This window comes from Macaca mulatta, chromosome 4 (genome assembly GCF_049350105.2).
Source record: "Macaca mulatta isolate MMU2019108-1 chromosome 4, T2T-MMU8v2.0, whole genome shotgun sequence".
In the NCBI taxonomy this organism is placed as follows: domain Eukaryota; kingdom Metazoa; phylum Chordata; class Mammalia; order Primates; family Cercopithecidae; genus Macaca; species Macaca mulatta.
In genome coordinates this window covers 148,437,331-148,453,903 of record NC_133409.1, presented here as the reverse complement: position 1 = coordinate 148,453,903, position 16,573 = coordinate 148,437,331, and the positions used below count along the sequence as shown (strand labels likewise).

Here is a 16,573-nt window from a genome sequence, read left to right as displayed (position 1 = left end):
GCCTCTGGTCCCCTCCCTTCCCCTCCCTCACTCCCTGGGTGCTGAAAGTAGCCCAGCTTCTTGTCCCTTCCCCTCCCCTCCCCTCCCCTCCTTCATCTCCCCAGGTGCTGAAAGCAGCCCAGCCTCTAGTCCCATCTCTCCCCTCCCTGACCTCCCTGGGTGCTGAAAGCAGCCCAGCCTCCGGTCTCCTTCCCTCGCCTCCCTCATCTCCCTGGGTGGAGAGGTTGGCATTGCCTCCCAGGTGGATGCAAAGTACCAGTCTCATCAAATCTAGGATGCCAGTGATTTTTAAAGGAACCATTATTTTACCATGAAGGGGGAAAATGCTGCTGATTAAACTAGGATATGCCACCAACTGTTAGACAGATTTCAATTTCAGGGATATTAAAGTGTGAAACAAATGTGTTCCTTAGGACAGATGAAATATAGTCTAGGGGGAACAGCCCCTTGGTCTCAAAGTCGGCACTCTCTAGCTCACACTTTCCCTGGAGAAGAAGAAATGAAGTGTGCTTCAAATCCAAAGCATTTCAGCTCCCACTCCTGCCAGCGCTGTGTGTGTGAGAGTAAACAGGGGTGGTGGGGACATCAACCGAGGACTGAGGTAAGAGGGGATCCTGTCATTCTGCCACCCACAGAGCCTGCTGAATGATAGTCACAAGCCCACACCGCTGTCTTGTCAGCCCAGAGCAAATCAGACTCAGCCCCTGTCCCACTGCTCTGAGTCACGAAGGACTGCAGTCAGAGGGGGTGTCCTTATCGCTTCGCCCATGACTCAGCACCCCTGTGTTCAGAGGTGACTTTGGGCCTCAGGAGAGGCGAGAGAGAGGGTGCTGGAGGGAGCCTCACCCTCTGGCTTCCTGTGAGGGAATCTGAAACCTGCAATATGGAGCCGTCCACACCAGCTTAAGGCGATAGTTTGAAGCGGGAAGGACAGACAGGGGAGCAGGGCTCAGAAAGACTCAAGAGAGGGGACTTCAACTGCAGCAGAAGGGACGTGAGTGAGGCCCACAGCAGGAGGGGGTCAGGCGCCTCATCCTTTGGAGACTATAGTGGCCACCTAGGTGCTGCCCACATACTTCCCTTCAGGACCCCAGTGCCCATTCTCCAGCCATGGGGGATGTGGACAACTGACTGCACCAAGCTGAGCTCCTCTTCCTTGTGGTTACCCTTGGCCTCTTCCTTTGAGGTTGCAGCGTTTTCTGGGGACAGCCAGCATCCAGCTGCTGGTAAATGCACCAGTGTGAAGGCAGATCCCCTTGCCCCATGTGGGACAGGCTGTAGGGCCTCCTGCCCTCCTCTGTCCTCCCTGGGGTGGCTGAGGCCTCTGCTGTGACCACAGAGCAGCCCAGTCCCTCTGTCTGCCCAGTCCTGCTTGCGTCACTCCTCACAGGTGTTCTTCTCAGAAAACTTCCTGCATGTAATCTTCCTCTGAATTGTCTTCGAAAGAACCTGACCTGTCAGAGACCTTGAGAGGAAAGGAGGGAGGCAGCAAGTGGCTGAAAGGGAAGGAACATCCTGCTCTGAGGCTGGGCAGTGGCCCAGACAAGCCCCGGAGACCTCTCCCTAGCCTGTGGGTAGCTCTACGAAGTTCCCCGAGGAGCGTCCTCCTGGCCAGCCCCAGCTCTCTGCCCGCCCACAGAGCCAGGGAGAAGGCAGCAGGTACACCAGGGGGCAGGACCATGGCAGGGGCAGGGATGCCGACAGAGCCCAGGCAGGGGGCTCAGAAACTTTTAACAGGCAGTACAGCTGCTGGGGGCCCCAAGCATGGCTGGGGGCAGTGCAGGACCCCATACCTATGAGCAGAGCAGAGCAGAGCAGACAGAGCATATTTGGACTTCATTCAAAGCCTGGTCCTGGCCAGCGTGTAGGTCTGTCTATGACTGCATGTACAGGTGTATGTGCATAAATGCATGTGTGTATGTACATGTGTGTGCATGCATGATGGTAAGAGAAGACCCATGTGTCCTTATGCCTGGTATGTCAGCTTGTGTTTCTGAGTGCATGGTTTTGTACGTACGCATAGGTGTAAGTGTGTGCACACAGGCCTGTATGTTTGTGTGTGCCTGTGTGTGGGTACAGTCAACTCATAGAGGAAATGCGCCCTGTGTCTTTTCTCCCTCACCCGCTGCAGCTTCTCTCTCTTGCCACAAATCCTCTGCCTAAGCTGTCTTGAGATTGCCTCCTTCTCCGCCTCCTCCAGGAAGCCTTTCTTGGTGAAGCCAACACACATTCCAAGCCACCCTTTCTTGTTCTCACCAAAACAATTTACTTGGAGGCTTGGCCATCTGTATTTGTCTGTGTCTGCACCTCACTGGGAGTTTCCTGAGGGCAGGGTTGTGTCTCCATCCTCACACTGGGAAGTCCCCGAGCATGGGAAAGGCCTCTGCCGTCAGGCCAGGATCTCCTGGGGACTGGGACTCTGATTCCGTCTTCCAGACTAAGCTGCATAAGCCCCACTACTAATGCCCTGAGAGGGGGTGGAGAACTGAGGACCACACTCCCAGCCCTGCACTCGGCCCTTTTCCTGGACACTGAGCTGTGGGCTGGCTGCCGGGGGGCCTGGGTTCCAATCCTGGCTCTGAATGTGACTTGGGAAAGCTTTTTGGCCTCGTGGCACCTCCGTGCCCTGTGTTTGCCTACAGAGCTCTAGTGAAGCTCAGTCTCCAGAGTCCTCTGTGGCCCCTTGCCGTTCCCCATGACGGCTGCCCCCCTCCCATCCCCATTTTAAGCTTGTGGGTGGACCTGGCTGCCAGTGGTACCCTCCCCCTTAGCCATGTGGGGGGAATGAGGAGGTCAGCGGGCCACATGTCCTGGGTTATTACATTAAATAAGCTGACAAAAGCCATCAGAAGATATATCGTTTAATAGGAGATTAAAAACCAACAAGAGCGGCTGGGGTTCTGACCTGAAGTCTCTGTGTTTTTAATTTAATTTCGTTTGCTGCTCCAGTCACAACATTCTAAAATGATAAAAGTAGCTGTGTTTGCTCAAGGGTTTTATCATTAATTGATTTGGCTGAAGTTTTCCCAAAAGTCACATCTTTTGGAACACGCTTCTTATTTCAGGCCTCTGACTCAGCGGGAAGGGGCCGTTCGAGGCCCACGGGGGTAGGAGCGAGCGGCGAGGGATGCCCTTGGCCAGCGCCTCCCCACAGGTGAGCAGGCCCAGGCCCTGTGCGGAAGTCCTGCTGGGAATTGGTCAGTGTTGCTGCTTCGGCGTCAGGAACAGGCTTCTCTGCAGCCTGGATTTAAAGGGTCAGAGCCAGGGTCTTCCCCAGCCCTGGGCACATCAGACCTGGTGGGTGCCCTGCAGAAGGCTGGCAACCCTTGATGGTAGGGGCAGGTCTCTGGCCGGGCCTCATCCCCCCAGTCTGTGCGAGTCAGTGGAGCTCAGAGCCGCGGCGTGTCTGGACACGTGTGGTAGGTCTGGTTGCCTACACGCCCTCTCCGTTTTCACTCCCTTCCTCTCTCCCTTGGTATTTGTTTCTTGGTCGCAGGCTATGTGTCTCTATGAAGCAGGATTACTGGCCTCATGTCTTCACATTTTCATGATCGACCGGGAAAGAATCGCTCTCGTCCTCCAGTTAAAAAGCCCAGAGAGGGGCTCTGATTGGTCTGACTGGGTCACGTGCCTAACCCTGGACCAATCCCTGTGACCTGTGGGGCGGGATCAGGTGAGAGTTGGGCTCCAATTTGGACCACATGGCCGGAGCAGGTGGGAAGCTGGGGGATGTTTTCCAGACAGGGGACGCTGATAGGGCCACCACAAACGAAGTGTCCTGTTACTATAAAAGAGAAATAAAAAGTGTTAAGACACTGTTGACATTTGAGTGTAATTCGTGTGAATATATTTTCCATTCAAAAGACAAAAGTAGAGTGGTCAAAAGCATTGAACAGAAGAGGAAACTGAAGGGGACATGAATCTATGGAAAGTGTATGGAGAGCCCTGTAAAAAGGGAAATGTACATCAAACCACATGGTGAGATACAATTTCCTACCCGCTGGATTGTCAAAAACGTCTCCCTATTGATGTGGAAAATGGAAACTACTCACCCTTTTTTTGGGGAGGGGCGGGGGCAGGGGATGGAGTCTCACTCTGTCGCCCAGGCTGGAGTGCAGTGACGCGATCTTGGGTTAGTACCCTCTACCTCCCGGGTTCAAGCAATTCTCCAGCCTCAGCCTCCCCAGTAGCCAGGACTACAGGTATGTGCCACCACGCCCGGCTAATTTTTGTAATGCATTTTTAGTAAAGACAGGATTTCCCCATGTTGGCCAGGATGATCTTGATCTCCTGACCTCGTGAGCCGCCCTCATTGGCCTCCCAAAGTGCTGGGATTACAGGCGTGAGCCACTGTGTCCCGCCAACTACTCACTCTAAATACCACTCCTTAGGAGCACAATTCAGCTGCACCTTGTAGGGAAGAAGACACACATGTCCTGCGCCCGCTACTGCGCTTGGGGTGTAAACCCCTGGGGACAATCTCATGGGTGTACACAAGGAACCATAAGAGCTGCAGGATTTTAGAGTAAGAAGTATTGCCAATGAGCTCAGCGTTTATTAACCAGAGAAAGGATATGTAAAGTGTGGGACACTAAGAAAAGGAATTTTTGACAGCAGCTAAAATTAATGAACATGCTATCAAGATGGACTGAAGGCAAAATATATGGTTGGTGGAGAAGAGACAAGTTGCAGAAAGCCTCATCCTACAGATTAAAATGTAGAGACGTGCAAATATGATGCATTACTTATGGATACATACATAAGCAGTAAGTATTTAAAATCATACATGAGGATGATACCAACTTAGATAAGATAGCTACCTTTGGAGAGGGAAGGAGGCTGTGTAAGAAATTGAGGGGAGGTACACAAAGGATTTCATGTGTAATGCTTTGTTGCCTCAAAAATTATCTCAAGCAATCACGCCACTGCACTCCAGCCTGGGTGACAGAGCAAGACTCTGTCTAAAAAAAAAAAAAAAAAAAAAAAAAAATTATCTGAAACACAATTTTTTAAAATGGAGTTTCTTGTTATATATAAATATACAAATGCATGGTTATGTGTGTGCATGTATTTCTTATTGCTGTCCTGCCTTTCACTTATTATTTTATAATAAGCATGAAAATGTAGTTTTAATAGTTACATAATATCCCCCCATAATTCATGAACACATGTCCTGTGGTTGCATATATAGGTTGTTTCTATTTTTTCACACTGCTGTGACTGTCCTTGTAAAGATTATTTTCTTAGGGCAGAAAGCTGGGATCACTGGGTCAAAGATTTGAGCTATTTTTAAAGCTCATAATAATTACTGGGTGAGAATGTTAGTCAGAACACTTTGGGCTGCAAGTGACAGAAAACCAGTTCAAACTGGCTTAAGTAAAAGGGGAAACATGTTGGCTTATGTTGCAGAAAAGGCTAGGGAGGGAAGGCTGCCTGCAGGGTGACCCAATGTCCTCCAGGCTCTCTCCAGCCCCCTGCACCCCTCTCCACCCCTTAGCTCTACTTTCTTCTGGATCTGCTTCAGGCTTCCCACATCCTCTCCACATGGCACAAAATGACTCCTGCAGCTCCAGCACTCACCATCTGTATCCATTTCTGGGGATGCTATAACAAATTATAAGAAACTTGGTGGCTTCAAACAATAGAAATTTATTCTCTCACAGTTTTGGAGGCCACAAGTCTGAAATCAAGTTGTCTGCAGGGCCACGTGCCTTCTGAGGACTCCAGGGAAGACGCCGTGCCTTGCCTCTCTCAGCGTCTGGTGCTGTCAGCATGTCTTGACTTGTGGCCACATCTCTCTCTGCTCAGTTTTCACATTGCCTTCTCCTTTGTGTCTAACTTCTCCTCTCTCTGTGTGTAAAGGACACTTGTCATGGCATTCGGGGCCAACCCAAATTATCCAGGATATGCTTCTCCTCCCAAGATCCTTAACTTAATTACATCTTTTGCTATATATAAGGCAGTATTCGCTTTTTTTGGCAGGTAAGGTAATATTTGCAGGTTCCAAGTATTAAGAAGTACATACATCTTTGGGAGAGAGGTATTTTCTTCAGTCTACCACACCGTCCTTACAGCTCAAATCCCAGAAGACCAGTTCAGGAAAAAGTCTCAGGACAGGGCTCTAATTAGCCAGCTTCCATCATGTGGCCACTATTCGAGAATTGATGCATAATATAGTTTGGCAAGAATGTGGGTGTGTGTGGGAGATAGCCTGGAACGGTTTGCCGGGGGTGAGCCTCAGAAAGCCTCTGAGACAAGGCTGAGGCACTGGGGCTCCATTTAGCCGGTTATGGGGGGATGGGAGGTGTCCAGGGGTGTTCAGCAGGGGAACCCTCCAGGGACAGGAGACAGGGGAGCTGCAGGAGGGCTGAGGGAGGTGGCTGGTGTGGTGATGAAGGTAGGGGAGTGGGTCCGAAGGTAGGAATGACAAGCAAGGGCCACATCTGAGAGAAGTCTCAGGGGACGGAGCAGCAGGTCTCAGAGACTGGGGAGGGGGCTGTGACACAAACAGGGAAGGCCGGAGGAGGCAGTAGTTTGGGGGCAGAGGGAGGAGGGGTCATTCCCTTGGGGACGTCCTGAGTTGAGGTGATGGGGATGAATCCTTCATTAGCTTCTGAGTCTCTGTGAGGCTCTGGCCAAGTCGACCCTGATGTCAGGCTCGGCTAAGATCTTCTCCAAGGCAGAGGAGCAGAGAGAGCCTGTCTTGTCTTCCTGACACATTGCGGAACGCAGCCTCCCTTTCCCGGATCTCCCTGCGGATTGCATGCCAGGGCAGGCGGGTGTTTGGCCTGGAGTGTGTGCTCCCTCCCACCTCCCCATGCCTCCAGAGTGGCAGCTCCTTCATCTTCCAGGAGCGGGGAGTGGCAGCAGACGAACTATTTAACAAGCAAAAGGGAGAGAGCAGTTCCACAGGCAAGGGTTTCTGCTGAGGGAGCTGCAGCCACAAAGCTGAGCAGCTCCTGGGGCTGGCATCTCTCAACCCCTCAGTCCTGCCCTGGGCTAGCGGCCTGCAGGGAGGGCCCCGTCAGGCAGAACTGAGCCTCAATGAACCTCACCCCAGCCAAGGTTCCCCCAGGGAACCTGCAGCCACAGTGTGTGTCACAACTGTATTTTGAAGAGAGGGACATTCTAGGTACCCTGGTTTTGTTAATACAAGATGCTGGGATCCCCAGAAATTAGCTCAAGGAGAGACAAAGACTTCAGCCTCCCCTGAGAGCTGATCAGAGATGGCTGTGCTGACCCAGGGTAGGCGGAGACTGGGAGTGGGTGAGGTCTACCCCACCGCTGACTTCCCCACTGGACGGAAGCCTCCGCAGCTGCTGGCTGCTCCTGTTATAAGAGGTCCTGTGAGAATGTCGGGAGAGCTGGGCTTCATCTCACAGCCCTTAAGATCCACCCCCACTCCTTTTCCCCAGACAGGCACATGCAGGTGGATATGTGTGCACACACTCAGAGTCACGCACTTTGCTCTTCAGTCCCCACTCCCCTTCCACTGCCCCTCCTGTATTTACACAGCTTTTCCCAGGCCAGGCCTTAACCAAGGGCAGTCAGTCCACACCGGCTGCAAAAGATGGGCCACGTTCGCCTCTGGGGTCTCTTGGGAATCTGGAATTGGGCTCTGAGGTATGTGCTTGGACTCAGCATCCATTCCATGCCTTCTGCTGCTGCAGAGGCTACAAAGCTAACAGCAGTGTGGCTCCCGTGCACCTAGGGTTTCCGTTCGTGAGGTTCTGCTGAATGCAGACACCTACATGAGGCCTGCAGGGCAGAAGAGAGGCAGAGCCAGCTCCTTCATCCGTTAACTATTTGCTGGTGGCAGGTAGGCTCATGGACACACGAGTTTTCCTTCATGGCATTCCAATGTCCAGGCACCGGCTTTATGGGGCCCAGACATTGTATGGTGGTGACAGCAGCTTCAGATGATGGATGGCAGCTAGAATGGTGTGTCCGGTGGTGGCTCTGATTCCTCCCCTATCTGATGGGGCCAGTTCAGCCGTTTCATACTCATTCCTGGATGCAAGCCTAATGCCGACTGCTACAGCACCTCCAGTGACTTTGTAAGCACCTAATTTCCCATGTTAATTGCCTCTCTGCTTAAAATCCCCACATGCCTTTTGTTTCCTGCACTTAAACCCTGACTGAAACAGATACAAACGTACTTTGTACAAACAGTCGGACTTTTAGCACTAATCTTACAGGTCATGAGAGGCCCAGGCCAGGGCAGCCAGGAAGGGCTCCACAAAAATGAAATCAGGAGCACAGAGGTCTGCAGAGAGGCCCCCCCTCCACAAACACACACCCCTCCCCTGCAGAGAGGCGCTTTCTTCCTTCCTGATGCTTCCACATTTGAGGTCCTGGGCCACGGGTAACCTTGTGTGACAGGATAACATATGGGAATGTTAATTCATATTCCACGGCTCCTCTCCATCCCCAACCTTGGCCGCTTCCGTTCAGTAGTCAGCAGGACAGCTCAGCTGTTGTCTCAAGGAAGGGATGACTCAGCATAAAGAGAGAGACAGCAGTCTGTGCTTGGGTTCTGAGTTTCCAAACCCAGGCCTCAAGGGGAAACGGAAATGACTCATGTGGATAAACAGTTTGGTAGCTTGGGGGCATGTGGGATGACAGAGAGCAAGTGTAGCATCTTCCTCCCCTCTTCCACACACACACAGAGGTTTCTGGATCCGGAGTTGAGGGAGAGGCAGGGGAAAGTAAGCAGGGTCTGGATAGTTTGGCCTCTGAGAAAGATGAGTCCTGAGGTTACCTGGGAACTTTCAGCTTGGCTCACTCTGCTACCTGATTGGGTTGCTCAAGATCCCAATTCCAAATTCCTTGCATCTAATTGGCATAGCTCATCTTTTCCAGGCAGGTCCCAAGTCAGAGGTCAGGGCCAGGCTATGAGGAGATAGCCTGGCTCAGGTGACCGCCTCTGGCCTAATCAGCCGTGGCCAGGAGCTGCGTCACATGGACTGAGGAATGGGGTGTCAGAGGCTGGGCAGGGCAAAGGCAGGGAGAGGGCTCTCCTAGAACGGGAACAGCTGCTGGCACAGACAGCGAGTCCCTCAAGGCAGGGCCTGCAGGTTATAGGTGTTTTTGCGGCTCCTTCACCTCATCCGTCCATAACGGAGCCACTAAGGTGTCAGTTCCAGGAACTAGGAGTTGAGCCAGATGGAATATTTATTTGCTTTTGAATTCTTCCGTGTTGCAAGAAACGACCGCTTTGTTAAGAATGCCAGGTATTCCAGCAGTAAATTTCATGCTCCAGTCTCTGTTAGTGCAGTGCAAGGCTGGACCTTTCACCTGATTGCACTGTGCCTCAGTTTCCCAATTTATAAACAATACACCTCTTGGGAGGCTTATGTGAAATTCATCAGCATAAAATGCTATGGAAAAGCCGAAAGGAGACCCTACAAATGCAAGGAATGGTCAGTCCTCCTCTTCCCTGTCTCTCTTCCAGCTAGGTCCCTAGTCCCAGGCCCCCATTCCCATGCTATCCTTGGCCCCCTCAGACCCTAGGTGGAGAGAGGAGGAGACCCCTTCACCCCTGGGGCAAGCACAGTGAGGGGCCCAGGCTGGGCAGGGCAGTGAGGTGCTGACGAGCCTTTCCCGTGATGGATGGCCCGCCAGCTGGAGCTGCAGTTCCAATTTGCTCCACATTTAGACAGCGCTTTACCCACAATTCAACTTGTCAGGCCCACAAATCACTCTGCACAGTCAGACCAAGGAGGCAGTGGGGGAGACAGGAGAAAGAGGTCCAGCAGCTCCTGGAGGACCCCAGGCTGGGGAGAGGGGCTGTGGGGTTGGGGTGCACACTATGTGAGGTCTGGCTCCATCCCGGGCCCCCTTTCCCTCCAAGCCCATCTCCTGCAAGCTCTAGCCACTGCAGGGTTCAAGATGGCATGCTCCATTGGGTCCTAGCCTTGTGCCCTCTTCCCAGCTCCCACTTCCCCCGGAAACAAGAACAAGGAACCCTGCGCTTATTGTCTCGCTGCCCCAGACCATCTTCTGTCCAGCCCACCCAGTGTAGCTCCAGCTGTGTTGCAAGATCTCCAAGGCCTCCCACTGCCTCCCACTCCTCCATGGGACAGACCCATGCCACTTCCAGACCACAGTAGTTAGGACAAGTCAAACAGTCATTCACTCATCCTTTCACTTATTCCTGCCACAAACATTTATTGAACATTCACTATGTCACAACGGTGAGCAAAACCTTGGAGCCCGTAGTCCAGTGACATTAATGAAACAATTAGAGAATTGTACAACTTCAAACCAAGACAGTGGCTGAGGAGAAAAAGATCCTGGGAGCAACGAGGGCATGGAAGTGAGAGGTCTACCAAGGTCTACAGTCTCTCTTGACTCCTTTCCTTTCAAGCTTTGTTTAGGCTCACCTCCTCCAGGAAGCCTTCTCTGAATGCCTCATCCGTCTATCATTAATGGGTACTTCATGATGGGTCTCTGGATTCAAGACTCTCCTGGTGTCTTGCCTTTCTGTTAAGTCCCCCATAAGTGAAGACACTCCAAATACACGGGGTTGGCCTACCCAAGTGTGGTGTAGTGTACCTACCACCTAGTGTGCCTACCACCAGTGCCTCCTCAGGACTCAGCTCAGAGGCTTTCTCCAACAGGAAGCCTTCCCTGGCATGTGACCTGGTCCTGGAGATCCTCTTCTGGCCTCCACAAGCCCCTGGACCCAGAGGACATTGGCACTGCCCCCCTCACCTCCACCAGATGCTTCAGGGGCATCAGCTCTACTCTAGGGGACGCAAAGAGCTCTCCTGTAGTCCTGTGCCTGTCCGCGTCTTCCCCCACCTCTGCCCTCTGCTAATGATGACGTAGAGGCACAGAAAACAGCTTTGATCTACAGCAGCTGCCTCCCTTCATGAAGGATTTCTCTGCCTCAGACATCCCTTTCCCCGGGTTGGTCTTGGTGTTCCTGGGTTTATCTCACCAAAGGCCCGGTGTTGCTGTTGCTCCAAGTGAACTGGGAGGTGGCTCTCCCATCATCTCCACCCAGCCAGGCCCTCGGAGGTCATGCCAGTGAGGGAGTCAGGCCCCCTCGAAGGCAGGGGCCGGGCCCGGAGCTCATAAGGCTGGTGGAGAAAGGTGGGCTGGGTGGTGGCAGGGGCAGGCCTGAGGCGGCTCTGAGTACCTGCCCATCAGCTCACCTCTCTGCGGAATGGGTAGAGAGAGGCGCCTGCACTTTTCCCCCTTGGAGTTACCAGAACGTGGAGGAGAGAAGCAGAGAGGGAAGTGTGAGTGCTGGCAACTTTCCCTGAACCTGGGGGGCTGGGAGGCAGATGCAGCTCATCACCCACCCTGGCGCGGCCAGAACATCCTCCTGATGAAGCTTCATAGTCAGAGTGGGCCCACTTTCAACTGCTCCAATGTGTGCGTAGCCAAGAGCCACGTTGGGGACAACTATGGTCTGTGGAGAGGAACTCACTCTAGGATCCTCAGCGATGCATTTTTTCCTGGTGAATTTCAACGAGGACTCCTTTGCCTGGCATTGATTTATGCTCCCAACCTTTCAGGCACTCATGGCTTGCATAAAGGGAGGGCTGTGCACATCAGAGGTGGGCCTGCCGAGCTGAGCTCAGCGGAGCTCCATCCACCCACCCGATTGTGGGAGCTGGCAGGAGCAGGGAGGAGGCCGGCTGCCTGTCTGTGCTGGGGCCACACCCACATGTCTGCTGCCCAGTGCGGGCCATTCTGATACTCACAGATCTGGTGGTTTGGGGAGAGGCGACAAGCCCATGCATCTAGGAGGGTGCAGAGAAAAGCTGCCTCCAGCCTGGAGGCTCCTCTCTGCTTTTACCTCTTTCAAGGCCCTCCCTTTGGAGGACTTGTATTTTCATCTCTCCTCCCTGCCCTTCTGCTTCCCCCAGCCTCCTCCCAAGCCTCCCATGCCGGGCAGTCTCCATTCCCCTCAGCTGCTCCTGCCCATCTCCACTCTGCGAGTGTGAGTGTGTGGCTGCACCAGCTGCTCCCTGACCAGGGGCCTCTGACAGGGTTTGGCCAGTGGGAGGCACCAGCAGGAGATCAGAGGGTAGGGGGACAATGGATGGGATGGATCCGGGCCTGCTGGGCTGACAGCACCGAAGGCCCTGGCAGCTGCTGCTCAGCTGGCTCCTCCACATCCACTGATACGGGTTGGCTGTGTCCCCACCCAAATCTCTCCTGGAATTACAGCTCCCATAACACCCACATGCGGTGGGAGGGGCCCAGTGGGACATAATTTGAATCGTGGAGGCGGTCTCCCCCACACTGTTCTCGCGGTAGGGAATAGGGCTCATGAGATCTGATGATTTGATAAGGGGAAACCTCTTGCGTTTGGCCCCCATTATCTCTTGTCTGCCGCTGTGTGAGACGAGACCTTCTGCCATGATTCTGAGGCCTCCCCGGCCACATGGAACTGTGAGTCCATTCAACCTCTTTTTCTTTATAAATTACGCAGTCTTGAGTATGTCTTTATCAGCAGCGTGAAAACAGACTAATACACTCACTCTCTCCGGGTCCACTCCCTCCCTGGCCCTTCAGGACTAGGGGTGGTCATGACTCCATGCTGCTGGCTCCTAGGCACACTCCACCTTTTTTTTTTTTTTTTTTTACCTTTTGAGTTTTGCTCTTATAGCCCAGGCTGGAGTACAGTGGCACAATCTCAGCTCATTGCAACCTCCGCCTCCTGAGGGATTCTCTTGCCTCAGTCTCCCCATTAGCTGGGACTATGAGTGTGTACCACTATATTCAGCTAATTTTGTGTTTTTAGTAGAGATGGGGTTTTGTCATGTTGACCACGCTGGTCTCGAACTCCTGACCTCAGGTGATCTGCCCGCCTTGGCCTCTCAAAGTGCTGGGATTACAGGTGTGAGTCACCACACCCAACCTGCTCCATCTTTGTTGGTTTTCCAAAATCCTGTGCACACCTTTGGTAAATAGTCCCTTCATGAAACCCTCCTGGCGCCCCTGTTGAGGGTCTGTCTGTTCCTCACTGTTTCCTTCCTCTCTGGTTCTTTCTCCTTCCTTCAGTTTTTCCCCTTTCTCCCTCGTCTTTTCTTCCCAGATTCCCTCCTCTTTTTTTGTCCCTTCTTGGCCTCATTCCTGCTGGGAAGAGGCAGGCTGGTTAAGGACCAGGCTCCAGGGATGACAGTGGCTTGGTGGAGCCTGAAGTCCCTGGCATGATGAGGCCTGCCAACCACTTGGAAAGTTCTGAAATTCAGTTATAGTTGATTCGTCTAGCGGCGCCCAGGCCCAGGGCGGTTGCTTCAGGTTAGAAAAACCCTCAGGAAAGAGATTTAGAAAACAGATCCCTTCCCTCATCATATCCACTGAGGGGTCATGTACCCGGGGAGATGAACATTTCCAGTTATTGGACCAGGACACCTCCTTCCAGAGAGAACACCTTGGGGCAGGTAGTAGAAATTTGGTTCCTCACAGCAATTTCCATAAAACATTAGTCTCACGCAATGCCTCTTACAAAAGGAGGTTCCACAAGTCGAATAAGTTAGAGAGACTCTGCATTTGGCAGATCCCTATGTGCCGTTCTATCAAAGGCTCTGAAAAGGTCTGCAGTAAACAGTGTCCTGTTTCATATGTGTTTTGCTCAATGTGTCCAAAGCTAGACGAGGGAATCAAATTCATTTTTTTAAAATGCAATCATTCCCTGAGCCCAAGTCAGCTTCTTTATCTCTAAGAGGGAAAGAATTCATTGCTCTGAAGATTCAAGATGCTAACCATTCTTAGATAAGACTCTCTTGGTTGCAAGGACAGGATTCACATTAAACATAAAGGGGAATTTATTGAAAAGCTATTGGTCATCTTTGGGGGCCCCCAAGGCAGAAGTGCATTGTGAGGGCCAAGAACCAGGAGGTGCAGTGTATCTTAGTGTCACACTCCACCCCGTCTCACTTCCGCTTCCTCTGTCTTCCTCTGCGGGCTTCCAGGGCTGTGGGGCCAAACGTGCCCTCTCCTGCTCTCATGGCAGCCTCGGCTCCTGAGTTCTCATCATTTCTTCCTTGCTACAATCAGAACTGAGTCTAGCACCCTTCAGGACAAATCTAGATCCCCAGGAGAGACAGCCTGACGAGTTCAGCTTGGTAAGGGTCTGTTCCTGTCCAATCAGCTGTGGCCAGTGTGCCAGGGTCACGTACCAGTGCCACCGCCACACCACGGCCCATCTGTCCAGGAGTAGTTCTCAGTAAACAGGCTCCAGCTGGGACTCAGGCTGAATAGATGCCCACAGGGATGTCTGCTACAACATGTAAAGTGCCCCACAGCAGGACAAGTGCTCAGCAAGTGTGGCACATATGATTAAGGGAATTCTGTGTCTGTCTGAGAAGAAAGTGGCAATGAGCATTAACAAGGCCTGTCGCCCGTCTGGAAGAACTCCAGCTACTCCCTCAAACTTTCAGGTGCATAGAACCACCTGGACATAAGACACAAAAAGTGTTACCTCAAAAAGGAAAAAATTATTTGATTGAAAATAAAAAATATTTAATAAAATTATTTTATTAAAATAAAAAATTTGTTTATCAAAATACATCATTAAGAGTAAAAAGGCAAGACACCAAGTTGAAGAAGATATTTGCAATACACATAGCCAGGAAAGGACAAGAACCCAGAATATATAAAGAACTCCTATAAATCAATAAGAAAAAGACAGACAATCTGATTAAAAAGTTGGCAAAAGATCTGAAGAGGCACTTCACAAAAGAGGATGCCCAAATGGCCAATAAACATAAGAAAATGTGCTCAACATCATTAGTCATCGGGGAAATGCAAGTTGAAGCATAAAATGGTATCACTCCACACCCACAAGCATGGCTGAGATGAAAAGAGAGATGCGCCCAGTGCTGACGAGGATGTGCATCAACTGGAACTCTCAGACACTGCAGGTGGGTGTCTAAATTGGTACAGCCATTTTGGAAAATTGTTCAGCTGTATTTGTTAAACCTGAACACAAGCAAACCCTATCTGTGATGCAACAATTCTGCTGATCGACATATCTCCATCAGAAATGTATACAAATGTCCACGGAGATACATGTCATCGAATTTTCATGGCAGCCCTCTTTTGATATCCCAAAGCTGGAAACAAGCCAATGCCCATCAACAGCAGAATGCATGCAAATTGTGGCACAATCATAGGCTGGAATGCTACTCAGCAGTGAGAATAAACAAACCACAACTGCATATAATGGTATGAATGAGTCTCACAAATAATGTCAAGCAAAAAAAAAGGCAGACACAGGTGTCTGTAGAATTCTATACATATGAAATTCAGAAGCAGACAAAACAGAACTGAGCTGTCAGGAGTCAGGATAGTGGCCCTGTTTGGAGAGGTTGGTAACTGGAAGGGACATGAGGGGTTTGTGAGGGCCTGTAAATGTTCTATTTCTTTACCTGGGTAGACATTAAACAGATGTGGAGTTTGTGAAAATGCATGCAGCAACTCACTTTTTACTTCCACACTTTTCTACATTTATGTATCCACTAATATCATTTATGGGGGAAAAAAAAAAACCCAGGGAGTTTATTCTAAAATGCAGATTCCTATGACCCACTCCCAGAGATTCTGAATCACCAGGTCCTGGGCAGTACCTAGGAATCTGCATTTTAACAAGTTCCCTGGGTGATTCTGGTGCAGGCTGTGTCACAACCATGCTTTCAAAGCCGGGCCCTGGGCCGGGCATGGTGGCTCACACCTGTAATCCCAGCACTTCGGGAGGCCAAGGTGGGCGGATCACCTGAGGTCAGGAGTTTGAGACCAGCCTGGCCAACATAGCAAAACTTCGTCTCTACTAAGAATACAAAAAATTAGCCAGGTGCCTATAATCCCAGCTACTTGCGAGGTTGGGGCAGGAGAATCACTGCGGAGGTTGCAGTGAGCCGAGATTGTGCCACTGCACTCCAGCCTGGTGACAGAGTGAGACTCCCTTTAAAAAAAAAAAAAAAGAAAAAAGAAAAGAAAAAAAGAAAGCCCTAGCCCTGGCCAGTTCTGGGAAGGTTGGAGTTTGACCATTCTTGGCAGCCCACCCAGTTGGCCTTGGCCCGAGGTGCTGGGAGAATGGTTGAGGGTCCTGGGTAGGAGATGGGGAGGCAGAAGGGGCAGGCTGAAAGGGACAGGAGGAGCCAGGCACCCAGGGGAGGCTGGGGGAGCCACTGCTCTCCGGAGCGCTCTCAGTAGAACAGATTGCATGTGTACCCTTGGGCAATGTTTGCCATGTGAAATGACCCTTGGAGGGCCAGTCTTTCTCAGGACAGGGTGGGTGACAGAGGATTCCATTCAATGTCCTAATTAAGTAACTTTCTGGGCCTCAGTTTGCTGCTTTAGCATGGAGAGGCCCACTATTGACAGGGTTCTAATTCTGGCTCTGACCCTGAATAGCTGTGTGGCCTTGTGCCAGCCACCTGCTCTCTCTGGGCTTCAGGTTGTTCACTTGTAAAACAAGGAGTGGGACTATATGACCCTGACCTCTCAGTTTACTGGCCACCTCTGTGTGGCTCTCCCTTACCCCCGAGCTGAGACTCTCCTCTCATACCTCCTAGAAGGTGCTGCTGTTGTTGACAGTACTGGCCAT

At 51.6% G+C, this 16,573-nt stretch overlaps 1 long non-coding RNA gene across 1 annotated transcript; it reads left to right on the top strand.

Annotated features, from left to right (window-relative positions):
* The first annotated feature begins 1,523 nt into the window (after positions 1–1,523).
* Positions 1,524–3,615, top strand: LOC144340427 (uncharacterized). Its single transcript, XR_013416534.1, has 3 exons — positions 1,524–1,659; positions 3,066–3,154; positions 3,497–3,615. It is a non-coding gene; the product is annotated as an uncharacterized LOC144340427 (long non-coding RNA).
* The last annotated feature ends 12,958 nt before the right edge of the window (positions 3,616–16,573 follow it).